Raw genomic sequence first — 7,264 nt, forward strand, 5'->3', positions numbered from 1 at the left:
GCTAAACCATTCAGGGCTTTATAAGTAATTAACAAGATTTTAAAATCTATATGATGTATAATAGGAGCCAGTGCAGTGTTGACTGAACCGGGCTAATATGGTCATACTTCCTGATTCTTGTAAGAACTCTAGCTGCTGCAAGTTTGGACCATCTGTAGTTTGTTTAGTACAAGTCTGACTCTCTAACCATTAGGCCACGACTGCCCCACAAGTATGTGCAATGTCAACAAGTGTTCGTGTCTGTTCATTAACATATCTATGTCCCCTTTTCAGGAGATTACACAACCACATAGACGCGTCTGCCATCAAAATAATAGGGACTCTACCTATACATATCTATGGTTATACCTGCATAAATGGTCATGTGACATGCGTTTCGGTTGTGTAGTGTGGATGGAGATCGTTTCTGAAACGCGGTGAAAACGCCAGTGTGAGACGAGGATAGTTTCATTTTAAAATGCCATTTTAAAGCGAAACGCACTAGTGTAAACAGGGCCTGAAACTGACAATTCTATGATAATCTTCTTTCATTTTGATCATATGTGACCCTGGACCACAAAACCAGTCTTAAGTCGCTGGGGTATATTTGTAGCAATAGCCAAAAATACACTGTATGGGTCAAAATTATAGATTTTTCTTTTATGCCAAAAATCATTAGTATATTAAGCAAAGATCATATTCCATGAAGATATTTTGTAAATTTACTACTGTAAATATATCAAAAGTCATTTTGATTAGTAATATGCATTGCTAAGAATTAATTTGAACAACTTTAAAGGCGATTTTCTCAATATTTAGATTTTTTGCACCCTCAGATTCCAGAGTTTCAAATAGTTGTATCTCAGCCAAATATTGTCCAACAAACCATACATCAATGGAAAGATTATTTATTCAGCTTTCAGATGCTGTATAAATCTCAATTTCGAAAAATTGACACTTAAGACTGGTTTTATGGTCCAGGGTAACATATATGCCTACAGCCTTGCCTACTTTTTCCACAAATTTATACACAGACTCAATTATTCATATATTGTGTAATACAATGGCTGACATGTGAAAGACTTATTTATATAGACTATATATTTTATATGCTTTATACAGGTTTTCATAGCACAAACTGATTTATTATCTGAAAAATCCAAAAATGGCTGGGTCATCTGGGACACAAAGGCTGATTTTTCCACCTTTTGACCACAAGATGCGTTAGTGTGCACCGTGTTGAAAAGTTTCAAGTAATGAACCTTTTTACGATACAGTTGAGGGGAAATCCTCGGTGCTTCACAAAGCTTCATTTCACCATCACTAGATGTATTGATTTGATGTGTGCTGTAAGAGCTGAGAGTAACTTTACTACAGCTGCAGATCAGCAGAGCCTGATATCCTCACTCCATGAATCCAGCTACTGTACAAATTCATGTCTGCTGTCTTCTTCTACAAAATGACATGACTTATACAGAAAAATACTGCACTCTAGTGCCCCCGTGGTGAGGAAGAGACCCAACATTCTTCACAATCCTATAACAGGCTTGTGACTGTTATACACTATATGGACAAAAGTATTGGTACACACCTCTTAATTATTGAATTCAGGTGTTTCAATCCGACTTGTTGCTTCTGGTGTATTAAATCAAACACTAGCCATTCAAGCTGTATTTACAAACATTGTTGAAAAAATAGGTAAATGGTATTATTAGAAAGTGAAGTGTTTAGGAGCAGCTGTCACGGTTCGCAGGTCTGTGGATTCCTTTTCTGTTTTGTGTGTGTCTGTGTGTGTTACGTCCATAAATGTCCTTGTGGGAGTGCCTGTGGTTTCTCTCTCTCTCTCTCTCTCTCTCTCTCCTGCTTGCTCTTTCTTTGTTTCCTGTTGATCTTTTAGGCCGCCTTCCTTGACTGCTGATTGGCTCATGAAGCTGTCAGTCATCATTAAGCGACAAGACGCCGACCTATCAGCTGCCAGAAAACTTCCTGCTGGCAGATATAAGGACGCTGAAAGAAGTGAATGGAGACTTCTTTTGCTCACTGCTTTTTGCTGTCATTGTACTCGTTTTGATTTTGCTTTGTTTGTTATTGATTTATGCCAAGATCCTTGTTTGACAGTAGTTAAACCCTACCATCTTTTTGATTCGCCATTTTTGTTTGATTGTTACTTTGTAACTCGGATGGCATTGCTCTTTGAGCTTTGATGAGCTGATGCTCTGTGACGTTTACTCTTTACTCAAGAGTAAGGTGGATAGGGAAGATGTCGCACTTCCATTGTGCAACATTTAGGTAACTCTGTGTATAGAAACCCTAGGTGAACGCCATCCCTGTATGTTTTGTTTGTCAGTTGAGAGTAGGAAGTATACGGCGCTTGGCGCTGAAGATTTATTTTCTTTTTATTCCTTTAGTTAGGATAGATGTTTAAATAAGGTAGAATTGGTTTTGTTTCTTTCTTTCTTCTGGCGTCACTAGTGTCCCCTTTCTCCTGGGTTGATTTGTGTAGTTTTTTTTTTAGTTTTTCTCTTTTCCCTGAATTGTAAATTTGTACATATTTGTTCTCTCTTTAAATGACTTATACTTTTGTAAATATACTTTGTATTTATGGGTTCTTTTCACTTTGTATAATAAATCACTTTCGTTGGCAGTTTATGTCTTTGCTTTGTCTCTTGCCGCATCCATCATTGTACAGACTTTCCACAATCTCAATGTTACTCCTTTTACCTCCTAGACCGTCCTTAAGGGGTCGTAACATTTAATGGGGGCTCGTCCGGGATATCATTTAATCCCAAGAATTATAGTAATTGTGGTAATTTTGTAGATGTGTTGGTGGCAAGAATGGACATGCATTGTTTGGCGATATAATGACAGTATAGGACTTATTCATGCAGTGTGGTAGTGTTATGATTATTGGTTGTTTATTATGGAAGTGTTTAACTTGCACGATTTTGTTTCCAATCCATCTTTAGAGCAGGTTAATTTGTGCAGGAAGCAGGATTTATTGCAGATCGCAGACCATTTTCAGATCGTTGTAAGTAAACAGTCTCTTAAAAAAGAAATAAAAGAAATTCTGATCTTGCGTTTGAATGAGTTACAGGTGTTGCCTACGTCAAATGTTGGGGGCGTTGAAACCGGCGGAGATGTTAACGTGGATGGTGTGGCTCTGGCCCAGCTCAGTTCTGGGGAGAAGGACAAGCGGAGTGGTGGAGCTGATGCCGACGCAGAGGCGGAGGCTGAAGCCAAGGCCGGCTTACCACCGTTTGAGCCGTTTTCACCCAGTTCTGTTGATTCACGGGAAGGCACGCGACTGAAGGTCCGCCTGGCCCGTTTGCACTATGAAGCGCAAGGGAGAGCCCAGGCGCACCAAGCTGAACTTGCAGTTGGAAGTACGCAAGCTGGAAATCGAGGCAGAGAAGCAGGTGAAGCTGAGGCAGCTTGAGCTAGGTGTGTCGAAAATTGCTACTGGCTCAGCTGTACAGCTGAACCCCGCTTAAGCCTCTTCTCCTCCTCCGCGAGTTGGTTTAGCCCCAGATTCCTTTGACGTGAGTAAGCACATTGCACTTGTTCCTCAATTTAGAGAAACAGAAGTAGATTCTTACTTCAGTGCGTTTGAACGCATTGCAACTTCTCTTCGTTGGCCTAAGGAGGTCTGGTCTTTGCTTTTGCAATGTAGATTATTTGGTAAAGCGCAAGAAGTTTGTTCTACGTTATCGCTAGTAGAGAGTCTGAAATATGAGTCTGTGAAGTCTGCTATCCTGCGAGCATATGAGTTGGTTCCGGAGGCTTATAGGCAACGTTTTAGAAAACACAAAAAGAGTCCTACACAAACATTTGTGGAATTTGCTAGGGAGAAGGGAGTGTTGTTTGATAAATGGTGCACTGCCAGTAAAGCGAGTGATTTCGACTCTTTAAGAGAATTGATGTTGCTAGAGGAGTTTAAGGGATGTTTATCTGACCGCGTTGTAGTGTACCTTAATGAACAGAAGGTAACTACTTTATCACACGCAGCTGTACTCGCAGATGAGTTTGTTTTAACCTACAAAAATGTATTTACCTCTGCACGTCCTGAGAAATTACAGATTGACACTTCGCAATCTCAAATTCAAGATTTAGTCCACCTCGTAATAAAGAGGTGCGTGAATGTTTTTACTGTCACAAGAAAGGGCATGTGATTGCTGATTGTTTGGCTTTGAAGCGCAAGCAGCAGCCACAACCACAAACAAAGAGCATGGGGTTTGTGAAAGCTTTTAAATCTGTGGTCACTATGTGTACTGAGGAAAGAATTGATGAGAGTTATCTGCCCTTTGTGTTAAAACTGGGAAAAAGGAGGACCAGGAAGAAGTAAGAATACTCAGGGACACAGGTGCCATGCAATCCTTTATTTTGGCAGGTAAATTACAGTTGTCTGACAATACTTTCTGTGGTTCTAGTGTGATTGTGCAGGAATCGAAATGGGTTGCGTGAAATTTCCGCTGCATCATGTGCACTTACAGAGCGACCTGTGTACTGGTTTCGCAAGAGTTGCTGTGTGTCCTTCACTCCCTGTGAAGGGTGTTGATTTTATTCTTGGAAATGACCTGGCAGGGGAAAGGTAATGCCTGTTATTGAAGTTGTTGACGAACCAAATGTGTTTTGTGAATCAGAGGTACTGTCTGAAACTTACCCTGATGTTTTCCCAGCCTGCGCCGTCACACGCGCTCAGTCGCACAGAGTAGGCGATGTGGTTGATCTGTCTAATTCATTCATGTTCCCACTGTTGTCTGGTGACACATCACTGGAAATGAATCTTGAGAAGAAAACAGTTCAAAGACAGAAAACAACGGTGTAGTTGTGTCTGATGCAGAGTCACTTAAATTACCTGTGTCACATGAGAAAATTATTGCTGCGCAGAAAGAGGATAAAACACTTGTCACTACTTTTAATGCTACGGTTTCTCTTGATGTGGCTAAGGATAAGAAATTAGCTTATTTCATTGACAATGACTTATTGATGAGAAAGTGGTGTTCTCATGCTGACAAGAATTCAGATTGGAATGTTGTTTATCAAATTGTGGTCCCGTTTTCCTATTGCCAACACGTCCTGTGTTTAGCTCATGATCACCAGCTTGCTGGGCATTTAGGAGTTACCAAGACATATAATAGGATTTTGAGTCATTTCTTTTGGCCAGGATTAAAAAAAGATGTTGCTCAGTACTGTCGTACTTGTCATACCTGCCAGATCGTTGGAAAGCCGAATCAGAGCATTCCACCTGCTCCTTTGACTCCTATACCTGTGATTGGAGAACCGTTCGAACATGTTATGGTAGACTGCATCGGTCCATTACCTAAAACAAAGTCTGGTAACCACCAGTTTTATTAACTATCATGTGTGGCCACCAGATTTCCAGAGGCGATTCCGTTAAGAAAAATCACTGCACTTGTTGTCAGCAAGGCATTGGTGAAATTCTTTTCCACGTTTGGACTTCCAAAGGTAGTGCAAACCGATCAAGGTACGAATTTTTTATCCAAACTTTTTAAGCAAGTACTTGAATCACTGGCAATTTCTCACCGAGTCTCAAGTGCGTACCATCCACAGAGCCAGGGTGCACTTGAGCGCTTCCACCAAACACTAAAGTCTATGCTTAAGAAATATTGCCAGGGCACTGCTAAAGATTGGGATGAGGGAGTTCCCTTAGTTTTATTTGCTGTCAGAGAGACTGTTCAGGAATCTCTTGGTTTTAGTCCAGCCGAACTTGTGTTCGGACACCAAGTTAGAGGTCCGCTGAAAGTTCTTAAAGAACGGATTTTAGCTCCCAATTCGAATGCAAACACTAGTGTATTGGATTATGCGAGTCAGTTCCGAGATCGTCTTCATACTACTTGGTCACTAGCTAGAGAATCACTTGCAAATGCTCAGAAAGAGATGAAGAGTAAATATGATAAACAAGCGGTAGCGCGATCATTTCAACCTGGTGACGAAGTGCTTGTGTTGTTACCTGTCCCAGGGTCATCTTTGTCTGCTCGTTTCTTTGGTCCCTATGTTGTGAAAAAGAGAATGAGTGAAACTGATTATATGTTGTGCACACCTGATCAAAAACGAAAACTCGTGTTTGTCATCTAAACATGTTAAAAGCTTATCATACTAGAGAGTCGCTACGGAAAATGTTGCAGAACAGACTGCAGGGCCCGCTGTCTCTTCTGTTGCAATGGCCGTGGATCTGGCATCATCTCCGGTATCTTGGATGTGGACACAGATGGTGTGGTGCTTCGCCATGCTTTTCAGCAGGGTGCAAGCTTAGCAAATTCCGAGATTTTAGAAGATCTTCACTCGTATCTTAATCATTTGACTGTGGATCAGAGAATAGACATTGTAAAGTTACTTTCTGATTTTAAATGTCTGTTTGGTGATGTTCCTACACAAACAAATGTCCTGAAACACGATATTAATGTGAACGGAGCTCATCCTATTAAGCAACATGCTTATCGCTGCGACTGTTTCGCAAGTGTGTTGTTTCTTACAGACGCTGTTGTCGTTCTCTCCCCTGCAGTTTGAGGCACTGGACCTCCTGAGCGCCTCTCAAGTTGCCCAGCTGGCGCTAACCTCTGGCGCGCTGAACAACGCGGACCTGATCCGCCTGGTCTTTGACCGTCTGGACGGCGACAACGCTTTCCAGGATGTCGACGCGTTCTTGTCAGCTCTCACCCGGACGCCGCAGGTACGTTCTGATCACTGCGATGACTAGCACGCACAGGTGTCATTTTCTGTGGGGCAAAAGGGTCCGAGGGGCCATTTTTCCTAAATGTTTTGACATAATTGCTGCTCTCTGCTTGTTTGTCATTTCCTCTAGGCTTTGGACATCAATCCGGTGGTGAGGGACATCATGATGAATCGGGTCTTCGCCGTCGTCAGCCCTCATTTTGAAGACTTCGGCAGCCACGACTGGGTTTCCTGGTTCACTGTCAAACTGATTCCCCTCCTGCCCAGCCTGACTCCAGAGATGCTGCAGACAGCAACATCGGCGCGGACTGCAACGCATACCACGTCATGTCGTGGCGCTCCCCACCTGCTGCGCAGCTCTGTAAAGCGTGTCTCATAGCATTGTCAGCGAAAACGCCAGGGCGTATCTCACGCTGGGTCAGTGGCGGAGGAAAAGCGATATATCGAAGGCGTGGTCCTTACCTTGCGTTTTGTTTTGATCTTTCCCACGTGGCGTCGGGGCCCTGAGCAGCGTCTTTGAGCAGCTGACCTCGCCGAGACAGCGGGAGCTCACCCCAGTCTTGTTGGCCTACCTCAAGCAGAGCCAGGCATC

General features: G+C 42.5%; 1 long non-coding RNA gene across 1 annotated transcript; it reads right to left on the bottom strand.

Moving 5' to 3' along the window:
• Positions 1 to 4,425: 4,425 nt before the first annotated feature.
• Positions 4,426 to 5,990, bottom strand: LOC131535249 (uncharacterized). Its single transcript, XR_009269588.1, has 4 exons — positions 5,951 to 5,990; positions 5,187 to 5,245; positions 4,640 to 4,762; positions 4,426 to 4,553 (listed from the first exon to the last, which is right to left on the bottom strand). It is a non-coding gene; the product is annotated as an uncharacterized LOC131535249 (long non-coding RNA).
• Positions 5,991 to 7,264: the final 1,274 nt, after the last annotated feature.

The sequence above is a fragment of the Onychostoma macrolepis genome, unplaced genomic scaffold (assembly GCF_012432095.1).
Source record: "Onychostoma macrolepis isolate SWU-2019 unplaced genomic scaffold, ASM1243209v1 Scaffold206, whole genome shotgun sequence".
NCBI classification, from domain to species: Eukaryota; Metazoa; Chordata; class Actinopteri; order Cypriniformes; family Cyprinidae; genus Onychostoma; species Onychostoma macrolepis.